This window comes from Melospiza melodia, chromosome 11 (assembly GCF_035770615.1).
Source record: "Melospiza melodia melodia isolate bMelMel2 chromosome 11, bMelMel2.pri, whole genome shotgun sequence".
Taxonomy (NCBI): Eukaryota; Metazoa; Chordata; class Aves; order Passeriformes; family Passerellidae; genus Melospiza; species Melospiza melodia.
In genome coordinates this window covers 13,296,342-13,321,412 of record NC_086204.1, presented here as the reverse complement: position 1 = coordinate 13,321,412, position 25,071 = coordinate 13,296,342, and the positions used below count along the sequence as shown (strand labels likewise).

The window sequence follows — 25,071 nt, the reverse complement described above, 5'->3', positions numbered from 1 at the left end:
ATTATGGAAATTATTTCAGCTAAAAGAGAATTACAAAACCTGAGGTATGGGAAGATTTTCATCACTCCATGAAATGCTCATATTATAATCCATCCCTAGGAGAGAACTTGCTTGACAAATACTATAAATGGGAGCCTCTATAAGAGGATATATAATTATTTATCTGCGGATAAATTCTCACAGATCATCTTTCCTATGCAGCTTGAGTAAAAGACATAATCAGGAAGTCCTTGATCTGTTAATGAGCTAATAGCACTCTAAATCCATACTACCACGAAAAACACTGACAGTTTTAAAATACTATTTTACTTTTTTTTCTTTTCCAGTGAAGTAGTATCACTGAACTCTATGCATCATATTGATATTGCACTGAGGGTGTTGTAGTTTGTTTGTGTGGTTTTAATAATTTTTCACTCAATTAATTTTTAGCAGAGTTATTTTCATTCCCACTAAATTCAATCTAAGTTCTCAAGCAATGCTTTATGTCAAGGTGGTTGGCCAGGGTCTCAGGGTTAAGAGGAATAAACATTAGTTACTTAAATGAGTATACAAAATTTCTTACCAACTGCTACATTTGTTCTTTAAGTCAGAGTCATTTTGTGTCAAAAGGACAAGCAAGTAATATTGAAGGAAAAAGGAAAAAAGAACCCTGAAACCTGCAACTACAATCCCATTATACAATCATTGCTGGAGACTCCAAACCAAGAATGTCAGCCAGTCACATTCCTAACAGAGATTGAAGAAATTTCTGGGCAAGGCACTTGGGTGACTATACAAGTACATGTCATTAAACAGAACCTAGAAGTGGAAACAGATACAATCTCCACAGCTTCTTTACTTCTGTCCAGACAATTTGCAGAGAGAGGAGGTGACTAGTGCTGAAGAGGAATGAGAGAAGTATTCCTCCTTTTCAACCAGACCAATTATTTTATAATCACTGTGCTGCTGAGAGTTTGGGGCCTGCTGTGGTTGTAGATCTGAAAAATCAGAATAACACATCTCTAGTGCAGAAAGGGGTAATGATTTTCAAAAGATTTAAAAATGCATGAATGTCTAACAACCTGCATCCTGAAAATCTTCCATGGAATTCATGGGGGGGAGGTAGCTGCAAAGTGATAAAAATTTTAACCATATAAGATGGTCACATTTTTTTTATATTTATAGACATTTTGTGGAACAGACTAGGGTTTAGGGGCTTTACCATTTTGCCATGAAATGAAACATATAAAATAAAATTAAAATGAACCCTCCATGACAGATCTCTGAAGCATAATGATGCTAAAAATAAAATGTTACCAGGGAAACTAAATGGAGCTGAAATTAGTGATACGGCCTGATCTAAAGCCACTGAAATAAAATGAGAACAGGACCGAATTACACTGAAGAAAATAAATCAAAAGTAAAACAGTCCTTCAACAGCAAAAGCTTTACTCTGATATTATCTCTGGTTAAACCAAAAATAATATAAGACTCCTAGAATGGTTTTTTCAATGGTCTGATTGTCCTCATGCAAGGCTCTGCATGTGTGTGTCTGTGCAAAACAACAACTGAGCACCAGCAGCCAGAAGGAGTCTGCAGCCTGCACTGCAATGATTCCTTCCTCAGCATAGGAGCTCGTAACTTGAGTCAGCTTTACATAACTAAAACTTCATTTGTTCTATCACGTCAGCAACTCTTCCAACTTATGTTTTTAAACTCTTACAAGAAAAAGTTAAAAGGTGGAAAATTATTCAAGATACATTTCATTAAGAGTCTAGATACTCTAATTTCAGTAGACATATGCAGTTTTAAGGAGCACAGAGTCACCTACCACTCCAAACTTCTCTATTTCTGAAAATGTTAGCCTACTGCTATAAAATGGCCAAATAGCTATTTTCAGACAGAAGACATTACTTCAGGACTAAATTATTTACAGAGAAGTACAATGACTCCAGACTTGACATCTCCATCCTACATTTGTTAATTTTATCACCAAACTTGAGTGTATTTCCTCACTTCACCCACAACTTCACAGTGGTACTGGTATAATATATCTCTGCCACAATATCCATTCTTACCCAGTGATGGCAGGAAGGCTCCCTGTTTGTATTATTGCTCCTCAACTAAAAAATCTTAATCATTACCTCCTCCTTCCAAAGAGCAAAAGATTAATTCTCACCAAAGCAACTACCTGGCAGCTGAGCATTATTTTATCTAAATTATTATTAATGGGTTTTTTTTTCTGAAATGGGACAATCTCACAAAGTAGGTGATAATCAGTGATTTTTAATGGCTATTCATTTTACTCATTTTTGGTTCTTGGTTCAGATTTCAGCTGATCAACATAGGTCCACCACACTACCTTTCTTTCAAATGACTTCTGTCCTTTTAGTTATATGCTGAAGCCAAAGAAAGAGTGGCCTTGATGGCAGACACCAAGGTCTGCCATTGTCACAAGGAAAGTTAATATGCCATCTTCAAGGCATATTAAAAAAGAAAATGCACACCTTTGGTTTTGATGGTTTTTGACATGTAAATGAGTATAGCGGTGACACTTCTATGTTTTATTTATAAGACATAAACAGAATTAATCTTGAGAGTTATTCTGAAGCATTTTGTTGAAGTAGGCGGTCTACTATCATGCTGAAGAGCACAGAATAGCAACATTTACCTTAAAAAGTTCACTTGGAATGGCATCAGGACTAAAATAGCAAACCTCTGGCTCGAATGATTCCATTAACAGCTCATGTGTCACTTCAGTATGAACTGAGTTAATTTCTCTGTAAAAACTTCTTAGAAGAACAATGGTCAGCGAAGAAGAATTGATTCAAAATACATACATTCCCAGTTGTAGTTTAGAGTTCACATGTTTGCTATCTTTCTTGTTACTCATTTATTATTATTATTTTTAGGTATTATTTTATATATATAATCTCCATTATTTCAAACCTGAGTTCAGTTTAAATGATGTTCAAGCATCTTGCAGACTTTTATTACCCTAAATGCAAGTGCAGCTGCTGAATATGTCAACGAAGCCAAATGGTAGCAGCTGTCCAGATTCCACTCTGGAATGGTGCCTTATCAGAAAAAGGAGAAAATCCCATGATACCCAAGTTTTATTCTCCAAATGGTTTTTTAAATTCCTACAGTGCAGTATAGTGGCAAAAGAGGGCTTACTGAACCTGATAAAAGCAGATTTCTGGCTGAGATCAAAGCAGAAGTACAGTCAGAGTTGGAGTAGCTTTGCCTCTGCCAAGGAGCTCACCTGATGATGAAAATATCTCTTGTATTTTCACAAAATCTGAGGAAAAACAGCTTATTTCTAAATCAGACTGGACAGTTTGAGAAAGGCATTGGTTTCTCACTGAAAAATGCTTTCTAGGTAGCACTGTAGCAGCAACCTGGCTGGTGGCAGGACAGACAGATGGCTGCACATCCACCTGCAAACTGAAATAATTGTATCACCAAGGATTTCTGAGTCACAAACAACAGCACAATACAAAATCAGCAAATAAAATGTACCCTCCTACAATTGTACCAACATTTTTTTCTGGATGCTTTGATTGCAATGTAAGCCTGGCAACAAAGCACCCCCAGTGATTGTGATTACCAGCTGGCTATTACCAGACACCGACACAACTCAGCATTCCTGTAAATCCAGGACTCACCACCACTCCTCAGCATTCTCAGCCTTGTAACTCAGTAAAACAATGCCTATGAAACTCTTTTCTTTGCCATCAGCTATGGCTGCTACATTCCACACACATCTAATGTATCATATTCAGATTCCCTGACATCCCTCAAGTTCTTTGATAATAATTTAGTTTAAATAATCCTGTGTGCTTGTGTATCTTGTAATTAGGACTGACTGGAGCTTCAAAGGGAAAATAAAAAGTGCTACAAGAATCAGTGCTAGAATGGCTTGATGGAGAAAAATATTTCAGGATATGGAAGACCAAGAAGAAATATCAATACAATGATGTAAGAAAAATTTCAATTGCTCGACATTTCATGGTTCAGAAGGCTCCCAAACAACACCTTTGTGGCAAACTGGGTTTAGTGCAGCCATGTTAAAGGACTGTGATTACCTAAACCAGATACTTTAACAAGTATCTAATTTGAATTCTCACAAAAACATTTACTCTGCAAATTTCTTACATTTTTTATGCAATTTATTATCATCTAGAATTTGGTCACGGATAAAACCTTTCTTCTTCAAAGCATACAGCTCTGCTGCTCATCCATTCTTGCTATTCTCTTCTAAGAAAACTGCAGCTGCCACTATGAATACATTAAGGCTTCATAAAACAGCTGTCCTTAAATGTCTCACCACACCTCTCCATAGACAAGTATGGCATAAAGCCATATTTCTGGTTTTGTTCTTCACATCCATGTCAGTTCCAGATTCACAAATTCCTACAGATACTTTTTGATAAATCTGATGAATCTTGTTACTCTTGCAATAACTTCCACTTCCAAGTGCCATTGCAAGGCACCCAAAAGAGAGAAACTAGGAAAAGTAGCAAAGCAGACATTATATTTCTGCTTTGTTTTCCAATGTCTAAAAATGCAGACTCTTTAGGTTTGCATCAAAATATTAATGTTAGCTTCCCTTTTATATTTCCAGATGAGACCTTGTTTACAGATTCTCCTGCAGAAAGCCTCTAAAAGGCAAGTTGGGAAGCACAAAACACTGAAACACTGACTTTTATGACTCATTTGAAGCAACAACACAATGTTAAAAGAAGCTGAGTGCCTGAAAAATTAAGGATTTATAAGAAAATTTCTTCAACCAGTTACTGTTTAAAAGGCAAAGAGTGATCAAAGCATAAACTAGATTAAAAGCAAATATAATCTGTCAATTTCTATAATTGCTAACATATAAAACTTATACTAATTGAAGAAACAGAGCAAGTTTTGCTACAAAAACAAAACAAAGCTTTCTAAATCTTGTCTAGTATTTTCCTATTAGGGAATTTTTTCCAAATTTGATAGATTTTACAGGAATCCATTCAGTTCTATTAGGAAAACATTAATGTGCCTGAAAATATCAAAGAGAAACTATCCTAATCACAAATTTATAGCACATGTCATTTGTTCCAAACATCCTTCTAAAATAAACCAACTAATAACTTCATTGTTCGTGACAATGTTTCAACAAAATTACACTTAATAACAGAGAATAACACAGACTGAACTGTGGGGGAATGAATGTCAATTCACCATCAGGAGGATGTGGTGCATGCCCACCACAGGCCTTATCCCAACTACGATGTAGGACAACCTACAGATTCAGCTTTAACCTTTCTAATGAACTTTCCTAATGAAGTAAACCTAGAAATAAGGGGAGGGGACAGAAAAGGAAAATGGGGTTTGGGGGTTACCCACAGATGCTTAAAATTGGAGGGAAGGTAGGGAAGGTAATGAACACAAAATCCTCCAGTCTGCTGCTCAGATCCAGTACTTAGACTGCTAAAAGCAGGAATTTCCAAATATATTTGCAGCAACCCTGTAGGCATATATCTTTGTATAAAGAAAAGGAAATAAACAAAACAAACAAATAAAAAAGGGTTACAAAGAGTACAAACAAAGATATGCTGATTTAATGTTCTTACAGAAGTAACCTTCTAGTAACCTTCTACCTTGCTCTAGCTGACATAATCACTATTAGCTACTGTCAGTGCAGAATACTGATTTAATGTGGGATAACATGTCCTGCACCAATGTTATTTATGAATTTATGACCTCCTTCTTCCTTTTAATTTTTTGAAGATGTTTCAGAATTGATGGCACATGGAAACAATTTAATGAGACACTTAGAATTTTCATCATAGGTTTGTACCTTAAAGTCACATCTGTCATAGGATTAATTTCTGCTGTTATACCTATAAAACTCAACATTTATCATCTTTTAACTGATCTTAGTTATGATTAAAATGGTTTCGAACTGTAATTAGATAACGATAAAAATACTTTATGTGTTTTCACAATGGATTGATTGAAATCACATTTGCTTTGTCCTCCACATAGCAGAAAAACCAAAGTAAGACATCAGTCTCATTCAACTGCTGAAAAGGTTTCTGTCCTGGACTTTTACTTCTCTGTTCATCTATTCCATCTTCATGGCCACTAGGTTCATATCCTAACACCTTGCTTATGCTGGAAATGCTGATTACAAGAGCCAGAACCATAATTTCCAGAACACTGTTTTCAGATTGGTTGTCATTCAAGACAAGGAACCAGCCATGATTTAGACTTCCCACTTCCTAGCAAAATATTCCCACACCATAATGTGAGAATAAAGAATTCTGTCTCTTTCTCTTCAGTATATTACATTTCTTCTAGCTTTCCAACAGTTAATGTCACACTCAATTCACTCAAAACTTCAGAAAACACTATTCAAAACAGTTTTGTTTTTTTTTTGCAAAATATTTAATAAATTTTAACTCATGCTGGTCACCTACATTATGTATTACAAAAAACTCCCAAGACAACAATTTTAATATATTGCAGGTGGGGAAGAGATGGGGAGGTTCACTGAATAATTTTTTTATCATTTTCTTGGGGTAATTTCTTGTGTTCCTCCTTTACAGTTAGAATAACACGTATTCTGTTTAGTTCTAAATAAAACATGCAGTAAGGTGAGATATTTCTTTGGCAGATCAGATGGCTAATTTATGCATGAAATGCAATTTATAAAGCTGTTTAAGCACTTCCAGAAGCTCACATAGATTCCATAATACGGAATTCTCAGCCATGAAGGACAGGGTAGGGCCCACATACAGGTATAAACAGGATACTGTGAAATGATATACAGAGGTAGTCAGGCATAAACCAGAAAATGATTCATAGATAGAATTTTCTTCCATCAGTAGTAAAACTCTGAGTAGCTTCAGTTAAAGCAGCATGTCTGGAAAATCAGGACCAGAAGAGTATTGCACATCATTTAGACACATCTCCCTGCTGATTTTTACCTTGTAAAATGAAAGTGCAGGTCTGATTTCAGCATTTTGAACTGCTGTAGTCTGTTGTCCACTCTCCTTTGTCAGAGCATGAGAGTTAATCACATGTAGTCATTAATCTACAGCATGTCACCTAAAATTAAGAATTTATTCAGTTGACAAGAAACCATAGTGCCCAAGATGTAGGTGCTGATAACCAACATTCAGCTGTAAGGTGATTTACATTTTAAAAAAATCCAATTATAACTTTCTATGCTCCGTGTATTGCCAAAATGAGGAAGTAATAATAATTACATACACAGACTCTAAGCAGCTATGAAAGTGTTTCTCCTTTTTCCTACACTTTGTACAGGTCATTTAACTGGCTTTTGTGGCTTTCACAAAAGCCACCATCACTAACACAGATTTTGTATAAAATTTTCACAAATGACTGAAAAAATTACATGTTAGAAAACCAGATACAAAGTCTGTGGGAACATCAAAACTTTCAGTACTTTGATTTCCTCTCCAAAAATTAGCATTCAAAATTGTGTCCAGTACATTGTGCATGCAGTCATTTAGTACCCTGTCTTATGAAACCTGAGCTTTGCTGATAGAGATCTTTAATACCTTCTCTTCAGCCTTCCACAGTAGGAGCTCACTTACAACTGCAGTCTTTCCTGCAAACAAGAATCTAAAAGCACAAGGCTGACAGCTCGGTAAGAGTAGGTGCCTGTCAGGCAATGACAGATAGTCATCCATCCACCCATCTATAATGACAGAGCCTAAAATTATTATTTTTTAAAATCATTTGGTGTTGTTAAAATGTCTTACAGAGAAGGAAACATAATTTTAAGAAACCATTAATGTTTAGAGCCAATTAAAACAGAATTCTTTACAGTACACAACTTTTCTCAAATTCATTTGAAAAGCCAGAACTCCAAGAAAACAGACATTTTCTCTTCTGCTTTTGTGAGCTTGAAATGTGTTTTTTCTCCTCCATAACCACAGGAGTGATCAGACCTAAAGTAATATTTTATGAGGTTGGCCTGTCTAAAGAACCTTGATTATTTCCATCAAAGTCACTGTGAAAAGGTACATGTAATTAACAGCCAAGCTATTCAACATCAGCATTAAGCTACAGTGGTTTTGCTCTGATTCTTTGCCCATAAAAGAACTAAGAGGAGGCCTCCAGCATGAGCCAAAAGGCACAGGATCATCCGAATAAAATAAAAAAAATTTCTAAAATAAGAAGGTGTGCTGTCTTCAGTCTAGTTGTCACAGACAAAGTATCTGATTCTAAAATATAATTGTGTTTGGGATGTATAACACTCTCTTTAACACAATGGATGCAGCAACTCCAAAATTCTCTCTGTGAAGGGAATAAAAATTCTGATTGTGATTTTAATAACATTTCTTTTTAGAAGAAGTAGGAGCATTAACAGAATGAATAAGATAAGTCCAGTCTTAGGAGCAAGGTTGAAGAGGAGAGTACTTGGGCACTTAAAAGCCAAGGTTTTAATCTCAGTTCTCTAGGAAAAAAATACTGCCCTAAAAAGCCACCAATCTTTCAATGATTTCACTTGCCACTGCTATCTTTCAACAGTTTCACCAGCTATATATGTAAAGAATGTTATAAGTAATATAAGTAAAAAGTGGAGAGGGCAATTTAGATATATCAGAAAGATGAAAATCCACAACATTTAGGCCAGCTAAAAGTCCTGAACCCTTAGTTTTCATTAACAGATACATCTGATACATACTAGGATCCATTAGCTAATACAAAATGCTGATTTTGATCAGAATAAAAGAAAAACCATTACTATATTTTAGTCTATAATTAAAAACAAAATTTGAGGCTTCTGCAAATACTAGCAAATGCTCTGTGTGCGTGGGTGTGGGTGTATATTACCCTTGGTGCCTTAAGTCATGAATAAATGCACATTTAAACTAACCATAAATGAGATTGTAGCAATGACGCTCCTATTTCAGTGTACTACCTTGCCATAAGATGGCCATGACTATACTACATTTCTCTGTGTGGTAGAATGATAATATTCTTTCACATTTCAGTATCATTGATGCTGTTTTAATACTGATACAACTTTGTACCAAAGCTCTGTTAACATAGTTAAATATCTGGAAGTGGGCTTCTAAGATGAGTCTAGTTTCCCAGCAAAGAACACTCCCCACATTTTCAGGTTTTTGTCTGTGAGGCCAAAATTGTAAAGCACAAATGCCACACAGACACCCAGCCTCTATTTAAATATCCAGCTTGGATTCATGGTGCAACTAAAGGTATTACATTTTAGCTACCAATTCTCATGAAGCATAATTTAATTTTCAAGAGCACTGGTTGCTTACATCTTCTATTGAATTTTATGAAAGCATTGAATAATACTTAGTTATTTTTTAGACACCTGAATTTGCATTAATTTCAATAATAAAGAACATCAGCTAAGAACAACAAAAAAAGGATTATATAGTTGGGAAAGATCAAACAAAGAAAGATTAGAATTATTTTACAAGATTTAAGTATTACAGCACCTTCCTAGTGCTTAGCAAATGCACAATGATTCTAATTCCCTGCTCAAGGAACCACATAGCCTAAAGTCATGGCAGATTTGCTTTTCACAGTCGGCTGTCCCAACAAGTTCTGATGAATTAAGAAAATCTCTCTGTGCTGTTTCTTAGAAGAAGGTACCTATGGGGCAGCTGTGAGGGTCCAGGGAACTGGGACTGAGAGATTTATGCTAATAAAAACTCACTTTAATCTTTAACACCCTTAAGTGAGGATTTACATGAAATCCTCTCCTTAATGTTCTAATTCTAAGCCAGGAGGAACAATTTCTGATCCATGGTGTCCATGACACAAATTTAATCCACTTCGAGATCAGGATTCATCACACCTACAAAACATTAACCATGTTATGGTGTGAAACGGCAAAACTTTCATTAAATAGCATTCTTTGGCAGAAAATTTGACATCAGTCTGTCTGTCTGGGATCCTTTAAGGTCTTATACTAGTTTAGTCTATTTTGAAGATACCCTATTGAAAATACAGCCAATGGAGCCTGATGAATTGCTGATCTAGAATAACTTCTGTTATTCCACAAAGACAAAAAAGCACTTCTTGAAGAAATCATCTCCTTGTCACAACCAATGCAGCATTAGCATGGCATAGTGCCCAAGCAAGCTGTGAGAAATGAGTCTGGAGGAGACTGCCAGAACTCAGCATTGCCACATAAACTGAGCACTGAACCTCAGAAACATAAAAAATTTCTGAAGCAGAACACATTTGGTATATTTGTCGCTTTCTTGCCCTACTTCACACAACCAATCCCCTATAAAATGTTTAAGAGCTCAAGTCAATGCTTAAGCAAGAGTTGGAAGCTTCACTTTTCTTAGAAGTACCATAATTTGAAAACAAGTGATGAAAAAATTATGACAGCTGATGAACTTTATGAATTAAACTAACAGAGACTTTGGAGCTGATTTGTGGATGGCATTCCATAAGCAGGTGAGTTGAAGACCACAGTATCTGGCATGCAATACACACAAAGAATACATTTATAAGTCTGGCTCTTTTGTTTCCACTTGGAAGGATCTAAAAACTAAACTAGCAATTCCAGCAGTTACCTAGAAGAAAACACTGCAGGCAGTATCATGAGAAAAAGGGTTGCCTCATGGTACATGTCAAAGGTCTCCAGGACCCAGTCTGTGCCTCAGGTAAGAGATACAGCAGTAGCTCATGTAGCAAACAGCTGCAGTGAAAGCCTTGAGGAACTGCTCCTGTACTGCCCAAGTTGCCTGCTAAGTGCAGTCAGTTTGTGAGCGTGGGACTGCCACATGGCCCTGCTCTCCTGTGACCTGCTGACAAGGCCCCCAGGGCTCTCAGTCTGTCGGGGTCTTCTGTTGCAGGATGCTTGTTAATCCATAGAGGTATATCTCACCTTTGGGATCCTATCTCTACCAGATCAGCCTACACTTTCTCAGCTGACAGGAAAATGCAAGTTTTCACAGTGGGGAATTCTCAGCCCCTGAGCCCCTGCCTCAAATATGATAGATGGGAGATTGTCCTTCTCCCCTTGAACAATGCCAGAAGTCTGTGGAGATCCAAGAGCCCAGCCAGAATTCCATTAGGTGACATCCCCTTGTTGCTCAGCCCCTGGTGTGTTTGGTGAGGTGCACTGATCATGGACGTTGTTGAACTGGAGACACTTCTGGCATTACAACTGAGGTGCCTCAGTAGTTATTTTAGAGGACATTTATTCATATGAGCAAAATCATGGCATGTAGGGCCACCCCTGCTGTCTGCTGAAGAGAACATTACCTATCATCCCTATATTACTATGAATATGTCAAGTGGTTTTTCTATTCAGCATAGACACAATCTGTCCAAGACAGTCCAGCACTGTGTCAATGTGAAAGCTTTGACAGAAGTTTTCATAATCATATTTTGGTGACTAAACTGCTGCAAAGATCAATAAAATAGTGGGTCTGCTCAGATTCCTGAAATGATTCAAGATATGGTAAAGGTGCTGTATTGTCTCCTGTTTTTTAAATTAAACTGCAGTAAACAAATCTAGTATTGATTGGCTCAGAAATAGATATAAGAGTGAAGTCTGTAGTGCAGGAAGATGAGAGGAGTTTGACTAGATATTTTCAATTAAAAATATGGCATTTCAGAGCTATAACATTTTGTGACACAGAAACACTAACTGATTTCTTGATTAAGTGGAAAAATATCTATGGGTATCCAAATAGTTTATGCTACTTTTTCAAAACACAGAAAATACTATTTTTTGTTAGAATTTCTTTTTTATGTCTGTACATATAAACTTAGCACATAAAATGAGGATAAGAAATAAATTTAGTATTTCAAAGTCATTTCAATTAGATGTTTCAAGGTCCCTGACTGCATTTTTCCACAATATAAGTTCATTAATGCTTTAAAGGGTCCATATTTCATTATGGGAAAGAAGATATTTAAATAGTGAATATTTATAGGGATAGAAAAAACAATTTCCTGCCCTGTTGCAAAGAAACAGTTTTTATTAAAAATTGCTCGGCTTTTTTAAACCATATACAAAATTATGCTTTTATTCACTCTAATTAATTAGAGTGAATAAAATAGATAAGAACTCTATCTCCACAATCATGACTTTTGTGACATAAATGTTATATGCAGGGAAGAAAACTGTCGCACAAAATCACTTCATTTCCAGCAGGTAAGTTGCCTGTTGAGTATCTTATACACAAAAAGCCTTTTAAATTGCTTGTCTTTTGTACTTCTGTAAAATGCACAATCACTGGGGAAAAAAACAAGCTGAGAGAGATAATGACAGGCAGCCTAAGTATACAGTAACTGGCAGGAAAATTTCTTTTCCAAGTCCAACATATTTGGCAGGCAGGTCTATGGAACACATATTAGCTGGCATTTATACTGGAAATCAGAAGAATGTTATGGTAATAAGTACAATCTTTTACATTCTGTCAGACTCATATTTATTTTGTTCAGCCCAATCATCCATTTCTCACTTTCTGTTATTATATCCTGAGCCCCAGCTAGAGATCCAGCTGGTAGACATAGCAACGTTAAAGCCAGGTAAAAGCACTAATGAAAGAGCTGAAAATGACAAGAGCATCTAAAAACACGTAGGTTCATTACTGAAGAAAAAGCATGGCTGAATTTTTAAATCCTTCCTGGTTCATTGGCTAGCATGAGAAATATAGATTTTAGAAATAAAAGCCAAATCCCTGCTATCCATAGGTTAATACTTTACCAGACCAAAGTTCTCAGCAGGAATTTTCCCACATGATGGTAATGAGCTCTATTAAAAACTTGATGGACTAACTACATGATTTTTAATCATGTCAAATCTGTTCAAATCCATACAGTAATTTAATTTGTGTCCAACATGATATTTTCTCCCTCCAAATCAAGCCTTTTTCCTCCAAATAATTTTTCTTTGATCTTTTCACAACCATTAAAAAAAGATTCTCATACTGGAGTCTCCCACCACTGTCTGCACTTGACAGTGTGCCACCCACACAGTTTTGTGCAAGTGTTAAGCCTACAGTATTCATAAGCTCTCTAAACTGTGATTCAGAATATTTTCTACAGCAGATGTTTTTCCTTGCTTCTGCTTTCATATTTAGTAAGATTTTTAAAAAATTAAAAATCAGCATATATTAAAAATAAAGATGATAGAAATATAATTGTTGCCAGCTGAAGACTGGAAGGAAAACCTCAATTCAAGGACATCTAAACAATCAGCATCCAGGTCTAAGCCCATCTGCTAAGAAGTGAGATCATCTTTCAGCCCCCCATTTTTACTTCCACTGAAATGATTTAGAGGGTGAGGGCTGTTTGACACACATCTTTGTTTGCATTGCTCCAGTCTTTTGGTGTGTGTATACAATGAGTGAACTTCTGTGTACAAATCAAATAATCAAAGATAGCCCAGCTTGTTCTGTGTGTTCAGTTAAACACATGAACATTTGAATTACTAGATGGGGACAGTGAGGCACCTGCTGTGCCCTTGTGTGAAAACAATTTGTTCATCTTTTTTAAATGTTGAACTTTAGGGTTTTAGGGTTTTTCCACTGAACTCATAAATATTCAAAGACTGCTGCACTTACTGCACACACTTCAGCATTCTTGAGTAAACATGGTCCCAGTGCATGTATCACTTTGGTGGGGGGGAAGGTTTTGAGCAAATCAGCCAGATTCTGCTGCAGGGTAAGCTTAAAATCTAAGACTCAAATCCACACTAAAATGTATCAGAGTAGGGTATATATATGTCACTATTTTACTTTCCCACAGTTTCATATCTTCGTTTAGCTAACGTTAAGCTATTTACTGAACTCATGCAACAGATACGGAATTTACTAGATAAATTCAAAAACTCATGATATCACACCCAGTGCTGATATAAACAGTTGCAATTCATTAAAAACAGATGTAGGAAGACAGCCACTGGTGTGTGACATAAAATAATTTCTCTCACTCTGCTTTCACTACCACTCTTTATAAACAAAGATATAAAAACTTCAACACCGGCATTAGTGTCGTTCCTTATTTGACTGTGTATTTTTTACTGAGGAAGAAACAGATCTAGAGAGTTAAAATGTAAATAACTACAGAACAATCCTTACTTTATTCTACTTGAAATCCCAATTTTAAAGTCACCCTTATATTCAGGTACACCCAATGCGAAGTAGAAACATTAAGACTTCATTGGCTGTGAACACAATTCCTCTGTTAGGAGAAGCATTTCACCAACATCCTCTCACACACACTTCGCATCCAGACTGAATGTTAGTGTGAATGGAATTACAAATCCAAGAAAAATAAAAACTTACCTTTTAACTTTTGATTTTGTTTTGGTTCTGTTCAGTTTTGTTTGTTTGTTGTGATTTGGGGTTTTTCCCTATTTCTTTCTCATTTCTTTCACACACACTCAGGAGTTTGGAAGAAAAAAAAATAATGCATGCTTATTCCTACCATAAAATCTGAGTTTATGAAAGCTTGAGATTTAAGAATAAAAAATGCTCAGAGATGTTGCAATGCATGTTGTTCAATGTAAATGCTGTTTCACATCCTATTATGTAACATTCAGGAGAGACACAGGTGAAGTAATGGTGCTTCAAACATCCTCCAGTTCCCTGGCAAACTGGCAGGGCCAGCAAGCAGCTCCTGGAGGAGGCAGAGCCAGGAACTTTACACTGGTGCATAGCAGGAGAGTGTGAGGTGGTGGGGATAAACTGAAACAAGGGAGGTTCAGGCTGGTTGTGAAGAGAAGTTTTCCCTCCGTGAAGCCATCAGGTAATAAAGCAGGTACCCCAGGGATTCTGTGCCATCTCCCTCCATGGAAGTTGTCAAGACTGAACAAAGCCCTGAGCAACCTGGTCTGAGCTGATATCTAACCAGGCTTTGAGGTTTGAGTAGATATGCCTGTAACTTAATCATTGCAATAAGATGCTATAATGGCAAGGACCTTCCTTTGCACTTGTAAAGATGTGATCAAAGTTTTCTTCTCCACACACAATTCAGTCTATTAAGAGAGGCCATTCTCCAACTGTATTTAGCTTTGGTACAATCTCACCTGGAGTTCTGTGTGCAGCTCTGGGTTCCACCATTTCAGGTGCATGTGAAGGTGCTCAAATACATCCGGAGGAGGGCAACAAAGGGAAAGGGGGAATGTTCTATGAGAGCAGCAAAGGATTTTGGGTTTGTCTAGTTAGGAGAACAGGAGGCTGAGGGGTGACCTCATTGGCCTATATGGCTTCCTGAGGAGGGGAAGTGAAGGGGAAGGTGCTGAGCCCTTCTCCTTGGTGTTCAGTGATAGAACACATGGCAATGGTTCCAACTTCACCCAAAGGAATGCTTCCATTTAGCATCACAGCTGGTCACTTTTGCCATCCAGCCCAAATAACTATTTACCAGACATCTATTTGCAGATAGCTCATGGCAAACAGTCCCTAGCACAAGTTCAGAGTGAAGTTTGAGTCATAACAAGAAAAATTAATCATTCTGCTTCAAGTACTTCCATGTGCAATTACTATTACAGACCTGAGATGAAGGCAGTTATACAATTTATCCAGAATTTCTCTCCCATGCCTTCAGTGACAGACTTAAATAACAGAATCCAAGAGCAATGGACTGCATTTAATTTCAACAGCAAACATGCCCTGTTTTGGGACTGACCAAGTCCATTCATGTCAGGGAGCTGCATAATTATCCTGGAACTGTAACAGAAAATTTAAGCTTTGTGTGCCAATTGGACCACAGGCAACTGACACATCCATGTAACTGAATACCCTGTGGTCACTTTGGATTACACCAGGTGCTCTTCCTCTCAGACACACCTTTCTGCAAAGACATCTGAATATTTATTTGCCTAGAATTATTCAGAGTGTACACAATAAATCATCTTGCTCATGTGTACAAGCTGCTGAACAGATACTTTAAAATCCTATAGAGACAAAAAAAAAAAAAGAAAATAATTATGATAGAAACAAGTATTCCTCACAAGTGCAGTAACCAGCAGAAAAATTATAATTTCTTCTCATTCATGCTCATATGAATTGGCTATGCAAACACAGGAGTAGATATTTATTCAAAATGGTTCTGCACAAGCTGCTGTGAAATAAGCTCTAGAGAAAGAGTAGTGAGGTGCTACATGAAAATCTCATATATAGTATATTTTATGTCTCAGTAGAGATACCACACAGTAATGACTGGCAGAGAACTTCACAGAGCAACAAATCTCTCCTGAATATTTCATCAGGGACGTCCATCTTAGAGTCCTTAACAAATTTGGGACAACTGTGTTAAATTAATTTATAAAGTAATCTCTGTTAGATGTATTTCAGAATACTCACTCTGCCTGCTTGCCTAAATAAAAAATAATTTTTAAAAAGGGCAGCAGTGCACAAAACCAAGTCTAGAAGCATTAATGGGTAGTATTTTGCTTAGCTGATAAGAATATGTCTAGCCATTGGGTGAAAAGAAACTGTTTACCCTACTTTTTTGTACATATTTCAGTTTAGTGAAATATAATAAAGTTATTAATCTGATGCAATGGAAAATAAAATCTAAGAAAGTTGTTTAGACTAGTAAAATTTTCTGAACTGAGTATAGGTCTCTGTCAGAGTTTGCACTAATCACTGTCAGTCTGGTCTTTTTTACTGCTAAGCTTCAATTAGCACCTCAGAGAGAAAAAAAAACCAAACTAAAACCAATTCATTGCAAATTTCTCATCAGAGGAGACTTGCCCTTCTCACTTACTGTGCAGCTAAGCAGTGTACTCATGTTAGCAGGCAATTTCTCTCAGCCCCAACAAAGAGCAGACAATGGCTACTAAGCCAAGACACCTGTTTGTGAACCAATTACCAATTAAAAACTACTCCCTAGCAAAGTGTAAGATAAATAAGATGTACTATGGCAAAACATTATCCTGACAATGGAGGTGAAACCACTCAGCTTTACCATAGTATTATTACACTTAAACACAAATACAGTTGCTATACAATTGAAAGAATAGGGATCCCATCAAAATAATAAGTATCTCATAGGGTTAAAATATTGCTTCATTCCTATGAAATGATATTTTAGAGCTCCAGTGAGATATACCCTGGGTTCTGATTGCATATATTCAGAATATTTGTAGATCAAAAAAATAAGCAAGAAATTAGGAAACTACTACTGCAACTATACGCACGGGAATTTGAGGGCAAAACACAGACAAAAATAATATTTCTCCATTTCCCTTCAGAAAAGAAAATAAAGGCTTTTTACAGTGCTGGAAAAGGCTATATAACAACCTGCAGCAAAACCAACACTGTTGATTAATGCTCTGTAAAAAAATTATTTTTCAGAAGGCTGTCATTGTCTTAATCCTTCCCTTACCAAAAAGGAGCTTCAACACACAATGAGAAAAAGTAACAAAGGAACATGTCTCAAAGAGTGAAGGAGTCCATCTTGCTCATTGTGGTGAAAAATAAAGACTATTTAAATAGCTATGCAGAAGGATCAGTATGGATCTAAGCAGGCTACTGCATGGCAAGAAGGAGTATTGTGATGCCTAAGTGTGCCCTGCTCAGGCAGCTGATGGTGTATCAGTGCTTTTGCTCACAGCAGTTATTTCCACCAATGTAAAAGTAAGTCTCTGAAAGTTAAGTATTCTACATCTCCATAACACCACCATAGGTAAAAACAAATGATCAGCTGCTGAATTTCTGACCACAACTAGAGAGATAAAGGCTGGCATTCAGTCGGTAACAACATTATATCCTAGAAGCAGATACAGATTTACTCTCCTCAGTAGTACAGAATGTGATTCAGTACTCAATCTGCCTTTCGCCATGCAAGTCAGGGAAGGTTCACAACTCCTACTGCTCTCTGCACCCCATCCATGCCTGTAGGAATGGACCACAATGGATCCCAAAGCATGGGATTGCTCCTGCATATATAAGGTATTTTTTCCCATACCTACTCCACTGTGGGAATCTGAACACGTTTTACACAGGAAGGGACCATATGGGCTGGGTTTGTTTTGCTCTTTTTTTTTCCCCCAGAGCATCTCCTAGGGACAACAGCTTTGTGCCTACTGCTGCTCAGAAGAGTCCATCCCAACAAGAAAAATGGCACCAAGGAAGAATTGTTTACTGTTATATAGAAGAGATTTCAAATTGAGCTGCTTTAATGAAAGCATTTTTAATAAATATCAGCCAAGATATCTAAACCGACAAAAGCACGGCTACAAAATCACTGAATTTAACAACACATTTTCCTGAGATTAAAAGCAATTGGCAGATGCCAGAGGGGGAAAAAAGTGGTGTCACATATTGCAACTTTTTATGACAGATGGTTTCAAATGGATTAATGAGGTGAGCGCTGAATTTCTAGGTTGTGGTTAATATTTAACCTCCAGTCGGCAGAAACTGCTAAGATTTTTACACCTGAGTGGTCAGGTGGCCTACCTAACTGACCTGTTAGAAATGCTGTGTGCTAATTTAAAGAGTATCTACCAAATGAAAAGAAGGTTAACCAACATTGCAGAGTGGGGAGGGGATTAGAGAGACCTTGTCACAACACTGATAGAGAAACCGAACTCTAATCCATTCTTTTCCTTCTGAGGAGCTGAGGAGAGACATACAAACTGCACTGAACTCATATTATGCTGAGACAGTCAGGAGGAGCATTGGCCCAACTTGAGGGAGATGATCCTGCCCCACTACTCAGCCCCAGTGAAGCACATCTGGACAGCTGTGACCAGTTCTGGGCTCCTCAGTACAAAACAGACAGGGAGCTCCTGGAGTTCTGCCTGGGTCTGGCTGAGGTTGACAAAGGCAAAAAAGGGACTGGAGCATTTCACCAGGAAAGGCTGAGGGAGCTGGGGCTGTTCAGCCAGGAAGAGATGACTGAGAGGGGACCTCATCACAACAATGTCTGTCAGCAGGGAGGCGTCAGAGGATAGATCTGCTCGGCGGTGCGGAGCAGTAGGACAAGAGGCCATGGGCAGGAACTGATGCACAGGGAGTTCCACCTGAACATGAGGAAGAACTTTTTTACTGTGCAGCTGACCACGCACTGGGACCCACTGACCAGAGCGGGTGTGGAGTCCCCCTGCCTGGAGACATTCCAGAATTGTGTGAATTCTGTGCCAAGTGCTCTAGGATCAGTTGGAGCAAGGAGGTTGGACCACAGGACCCACTGTGGTCCCTTCCATTCATACCCATTCTGTGATTCAGCTGCAGTAGTAAGTCTCTCACTGCATTTAGGATATCACAGAAGTTACTTGCTTGATATAACCAGAAGACATGGCCTGCTTCAATACCTTCATTATCTCCTGACTTTCCCAGTTTATTTGGCTAAGTTAGACTAAAGTGTATCACACTACAGTAGATAGACCCCTCCAGACACTAAAATAAAGTTGAAAAACTGTTTGAAGCACTACAATCAGGGTTTGCAGCTAAACCAATCTGAATTTGATTCATATCTGTAGAGTGGTTACTTAAATACTTCACTGTGATCACCAATATTCAGTCATTTGTATTTTGAAGGAACTACTGGAAACACAGTGTACAACAGTATCTACAGGAGTTCAAAGGTGAATGAGAGCACAGTCAAATGAGAAACAGTAACATTTACAGTGCAAATACTTACCATCCTAAAAAAATAATTATCCGACATTTCGTTTCACTACCTTCCTCCTGAATTTATTCCTTTCCTGGAATATAGATGAAGTCATTCAGAAGTGACTTGCTTGTATATTGAACATCCTTCATTTCTCTAGGAAAACGGAAAAAACAGTGCCTGGTCACACACTCTTATTCTGTAGCTATTTACAAAGTACCTGTTTCACAGAGAGCCTGGGCATATCCTAATTTTTAAGAGCAAAAGGAATGTTCCATGTTCTCTAATAAATTAGGAAGAAAGAGATGAAGAAACAAATTACTAACTTAATAAAAGAAAAAATACAGCTAATTAAGAGAATAACAAATTTATTTTGGTTTCAAAATTCTTAAAGAGAATACTGCCAAATAATCTGTGACAAAACAAGAGTGATACTCTTAGTTCAAACTGCAGTCCATATATCTGCATACCCTTCTTTAAAAAAATCTTTAAAGCATTAATTTCTACAAAGAGCTGTCACATAAATTGTTATATAACCTTTTTTTGTAAGTCTTTGAGAAGAAAAAACACACATATGTGTAATATACAGAAATACAATATATAAAATGTTCCATATAGGTTTAATATTTTATACAAAATGTATTTTTATGTAAATAAAATGCAGAATATGCTCCTTGATGACTGGTAATAGTCTCATCATTTACCAAATTTGTCTATTGTGCTCTGTTTGAGCATATCCCAGGTAGACATTCAAGAAGTGAAATATTTAGCCAAACTGGAATGCACAGTACCATCTGAAATGGTACTTAGAATTCTGCTCTAATAAATGTGATGAAGCCCTTAATGACTTCAAGCGATGGGGGGAGGGGGAAGTGAAGAAGAGAGTTTGAAGCCGTTTTCATAATGAAAACTGACAGCTCTTGGTTCCAATTTCACCCCAAACTGCCATAGAGATTAATATTTTTCTCTCAAAGTCACATTTTTATAAGAGATTACATTTTCCTCTGAAAGCAGAAGAGCTCCATTCAAAGACATGCCCATTTGTTGTTGTCAGCTTCTGCCTAACTGGGCTGAAAGCCTACTGTAGCTCTGCGGATCCGTGACCTGCACTTCACTCCCTCCAGGCACTATAAATAATTTCCATGGAAACAGCACTGAAGAAGATATCTGCAAGCCAAGAAGATATCTATAGCCTTTCTGTTGGATTTATGTCTTTTATTTTATCCTCTACATTTTCTGAGTTCAACCAATATTAAATACATTTATTCTATAAAATTTGTTACACATAAAACTAAAGTTATAAAAAAAATGAAAGATAAAGGAGAAAAAAATAAAGGAGATTCCTACTCCACAATATGTATGCATCTCTGGAGTATTTTTATATCCTGTACTCCCCTTTGTCCCAAGGAAATCGTGCATTGCATCCACATTGCACTTTTTTCACAAAAGGAAGCATTCTCCTTAAGTCATAAGGTATGAAGAGGTGTATGGCAATGTCATTAGGTATTTAATGAAGGGTGCTGTAATTCACACCTTGATGAGGCTGAGAAGTAGTAGATAAATGTGAAATCACAGCTGATGGGCTCTGACACAGCCACATCAGACCACAAAGGCAGGAACTGAACACAGTGGAATGCACTGTGTCTTGCCAAGTGCAAATCTGCTCTTCAGGCCTTGATGCCAATTCCTAAACAGTGCGAATCAGCTGGCTCCCAAAGCAGAAAAAGCAGCACTTAGTAAGGACAATCTGGAAATGTACCAAATTCTGGAAATGTACCAAATATCCTCCAGGTCATGAGGGTCCCTGTGTGTTGGAGGTGTGCAGTACTCCCTCCTTCTCCTGCTGGCCACAGGAATACCAAGGCTTTAGGCCCACACAGCTTGTACTGCTTTCTTTGTCCACTGAAGCTGCAGACGACTAGTCCCAAACTATAAGAGCCTCCTGACTCCAAGGTCAACCTACAGTTATAAAAAGAAACTCAGAGTTTCTCTCCTTTGACTGAGCTTGTGCAACCTGCCTGTAGCTTAGGGGATGAAGGGAATCAAAGTATCAAATCAAAACTCCAACACAAGCACCTCAGGAGAAAGAGTAATTCATGCCCTGGTTGTTTTGGTTTGGTTTTTTTTTTCTGTATAAAAATAACAGCCATTGAGTGCAACAATAAATTTAAATAGTTATTCTTAGCTGTGTTACAGGTATTTTTGGAGCTGGGTTGTCCAGGAAGCCCAAGAAGTCTCCAGAACTTTGGAGACCTCAAAAACCTGAGGAACCTACTTTGAACTCAGTATAGACTATGTTCTGAGAAGTGGGTTGGGCTGGATGCTGAGTCCTACTCAGCCTGCATGACCTTGTGAATCTGTCTACACTTAAAAGTACAGATTACAAAGCATTCCAGGCTCTGGACTTTTAATTTTTTTCCTATGGTTCTGAGTTATGAAATGAGAAAATCATCTCAAGGATATATAGAAGAAACATACTCAAAAAGTCTCTGGTAGCTTTGTATTGCAGCAGTGGTCCCCACCAGGGAATAATGCATTAACTCCATGATTGCAGAAGGCTGATCAATTGCTTTATTCTTACTACACTATATTATACTGTTAAGAAAAACCCATCACCCTTGCCAGACAGTCACGACACACATGTGGATCCAACTGGTCAATGAATCCAAAACACCATCACCGTAGTCCAGTTAAGAAACCACCCTTTGGTAAACAAGCTCCATAACGCATTCCACATGTGCAAAACAACAGGTGCAGCAAGGGGAGATAAGAATTGTTTCTCATTTTCTCTGAGCTTTCTCACAGCTTCTCACAGCTTCCCAGGAAAATCCTGGGAGAGAATGATGTCTCCCTATGTTCAGAGGATATGTGATTACCACAGCTTTGGAAGAGAACCAGCAGATGATCACAAACTTGTCATTGTGGCAGAGGGGCTACTTGACACCTGCACTGCGGTCACTTCCTGTAAAAACTTTCATCAATACAACCCACCCGCACCCAAAGCTGTTGTTTAGGCTCTGACAGGGCAGAGCACAGTGCTGAGGTTCACAGTTTCAATTCAGAAGTGATAGGTAAGAAATAGCATATATCAGCCTCCATACAGTTGTTAATCCCTCTGAGCATTCAGACCTTCCACATCTGTTTGCATCTATTCTAAGTCCCTGATTGACACAGCTGACCTACCTGAATGACTTATTTCTCAAGCCAAATGCAACACTGAAGCATAAAGTTTAAATGAAAAACAAAACTCCAGAGGTACTCAAGTTATTTGAGTCTTTAATTACATGTCATAAAGAAAATCTCTTTCTCTTAAACAAAGGGGGCACTGCTTTGATGGTAACTGCTAAAACACATTCCTTAAGCCTTTCCCTCAGCAAAGCTAAGAGTATTGTTAATTTTAAGTTGCTTTTTCACTGCCAAAGCTAGGAGGGATGAAAACTCACTTCCTCTCCACATAGTTGCTGGTGCACCACAATTTGTACCTCTGGTAATATACGTGTAAAATCCTGACTGTTGGTAACCCACAGGTACCTGCTACAGGCTTCCCACCTCAGCTGTGGGTGTGGAATGGCCTGGTAACTAGATGACACATTTCTAGTCTCAGATGATTCTCACCTTTACCAGATATTAAATTGTGTGGTGTAATTACTAAAAAGTCTCTCACCACCTTCTTGCTCTGAGATGAGCACTCAAACCATCTGGGATTAGGCTATAATTAATTATGAACAGAATTCATTACAAGCACTTCCACGTCCATGAACAAACCTAGTTTTGCATTGGACTGTGCTCCTCATAGCTAAGCATGACATGGTTGGGCTAAACAGCCCTCACTCAGTGATCTCCTCCCCTCAGAGCACAAGTGGGTCACTGCAATATGGTAGAAAGTAGGCTGCCTTCTGCATTATTCCTAGACACAAGAAGCACTTACAATGTCAGATTTCCCCTGTAATTGGGCATATGCTAAGCCTCAGGCTCCTCCTATGTTGTTTTCACAACAAACAATATAATGCTACAGCCTTGAATTGCAGAGTCTATCTTCCAATTTTGTTTAAGAAGAATGATAGCTAAAACACCGCAGAGGGGATTTAAAGAACAACTTTTTTACAAGATGTGAAGCAAACAGAATTCTTATATAGCTCTACATAGTTCAAAAGTGCTGCAGTAAATACACTATAGGAGTTCTGTTTCTGAGGACATACAGTACCTCAGAAGCAGTGATGTGTATGTTCACTAAAGCAGAAGCCAAGCATTGTTTACATAAACCCCCTTCAAAAAAAAAAATGCAAACCAAAAACCAGAAAATACTTGCGTTCACTTGGACAGCCATACAGCTGCAGAGCTTGTGCCTTTGCAAAAATTGACGCTAGGGGTGGATAAGGAGCGGGGCTGTGGGTTTGTCCCCTTGACACTCGTTAATTTTTGTCTCGTCCTGCCCCCTGGTGGGAGCACAGGCCGCGGGTCTGTTGGTTTCACAGACACGTTTCTACAATGCAACCCCACACTATACTGCTTTTCTTCTACTGCTTTTTGTGGCCAAGAATGTGTGTCAATTAACATACGAATTATTTAATTGAATACTAACGGAAATAAAACAACATTATTATTTAATAAAGTAATTGTTTTATCCAAATAATTAAATAAAATAATTACTTTCTCTAAAACTTAAAAAATCACCTGCACAATATTCACATTGCAATAAATATCCTTTCTATTTCAGATAGATTATATATATATATAAACACACAGTGCTTATTACTCAGTGCTGTTTTAGTAGGAGCTCAAGATATAGCAACATCTACAGTGTGAAAGTTACTTTACTCAAAGATTACATAAATTCCTTTCTTTTATTTCTAGAAGGATCAGCAAAATGATAGCACAGATCTGCACTGGGTTACTGCTCAGTTGTAAAAAAAATACTTTGAATCTAACAGTGGGGAATAAAAAAGCAGACATAAGCAGAATAAAAGGGCTTAAAAGTGTTAACACTTGTCATCCATTTAATGCTGCAATTCTACTCTCACTGAATGATATCCTCTAAGAGTGGCAAACTAAGATACTACCAATCTTAACCTTGTCAGCCATGCTTGGATTATTTTTGACACACCTGTGTTGCACCCTCAATTCCTTCATCTCATTTAAGCTCCAAACACCTCTGTACACTCTTGAAGTCCTTCAGGCAGCCAGGTCACCCACTGGCCTTTCAGGGGTCTCTTGTACCAAACTCCAGGTTCTACAGACACTAATGGTTGTAGGCAGCACATTCTGCTCCTGTCTACACCCAGGCTGTAGGGGAGGGGGGAAATCCTTCAGCCCCACTCAGTTCACTGAACTGGCAGTGAAAACAGCAGCACTGCAGTCTCTGAGCACACCTGAGCCATTGAGGTAACACTGTTTGGCTGGGGTGTGACACTGGAGCCCATTTTACCCCCCGTGCTTCTGGAGCCACCACCGGCATCCTGATAAACCAGATCAGTCTCAGCAACAGCCAGAACCCTGTCCATCCCA

General features: G+C 37.8%; 1 protein-coding gene across 6 annotated transcripts in view; it reads right to left on the bottom strand.

Annotated features, from left to right (window-relative positions):
* PLPPR5 (phospholipid phosphatase related 5) overlaps positions 1–25,071 on the bottom strand; it is a 182,187-nt gene that overhangs the window by 124,804 nt on the left and 32,312 nt on the right. For 2 of the 6 annotated variants that reach the window (XM_063165634.1, XM_063165645.1), the window contains exon 2: positions 19,597–19,722. The exons of 3 other annotated variants lie outside the window; for them this stretch is intronic. The gene's annotated coding sequence lies outside the window, so the exon portion shown is untranslated. Of the gene's footprint in view, positions 1–6,953; positions 6,971–19,596; positions 19,723–25,071 lie in introns of those variants that run through there. One more of the 6 variants, XM_063165638.1, reaches the window with a different exon arrangement.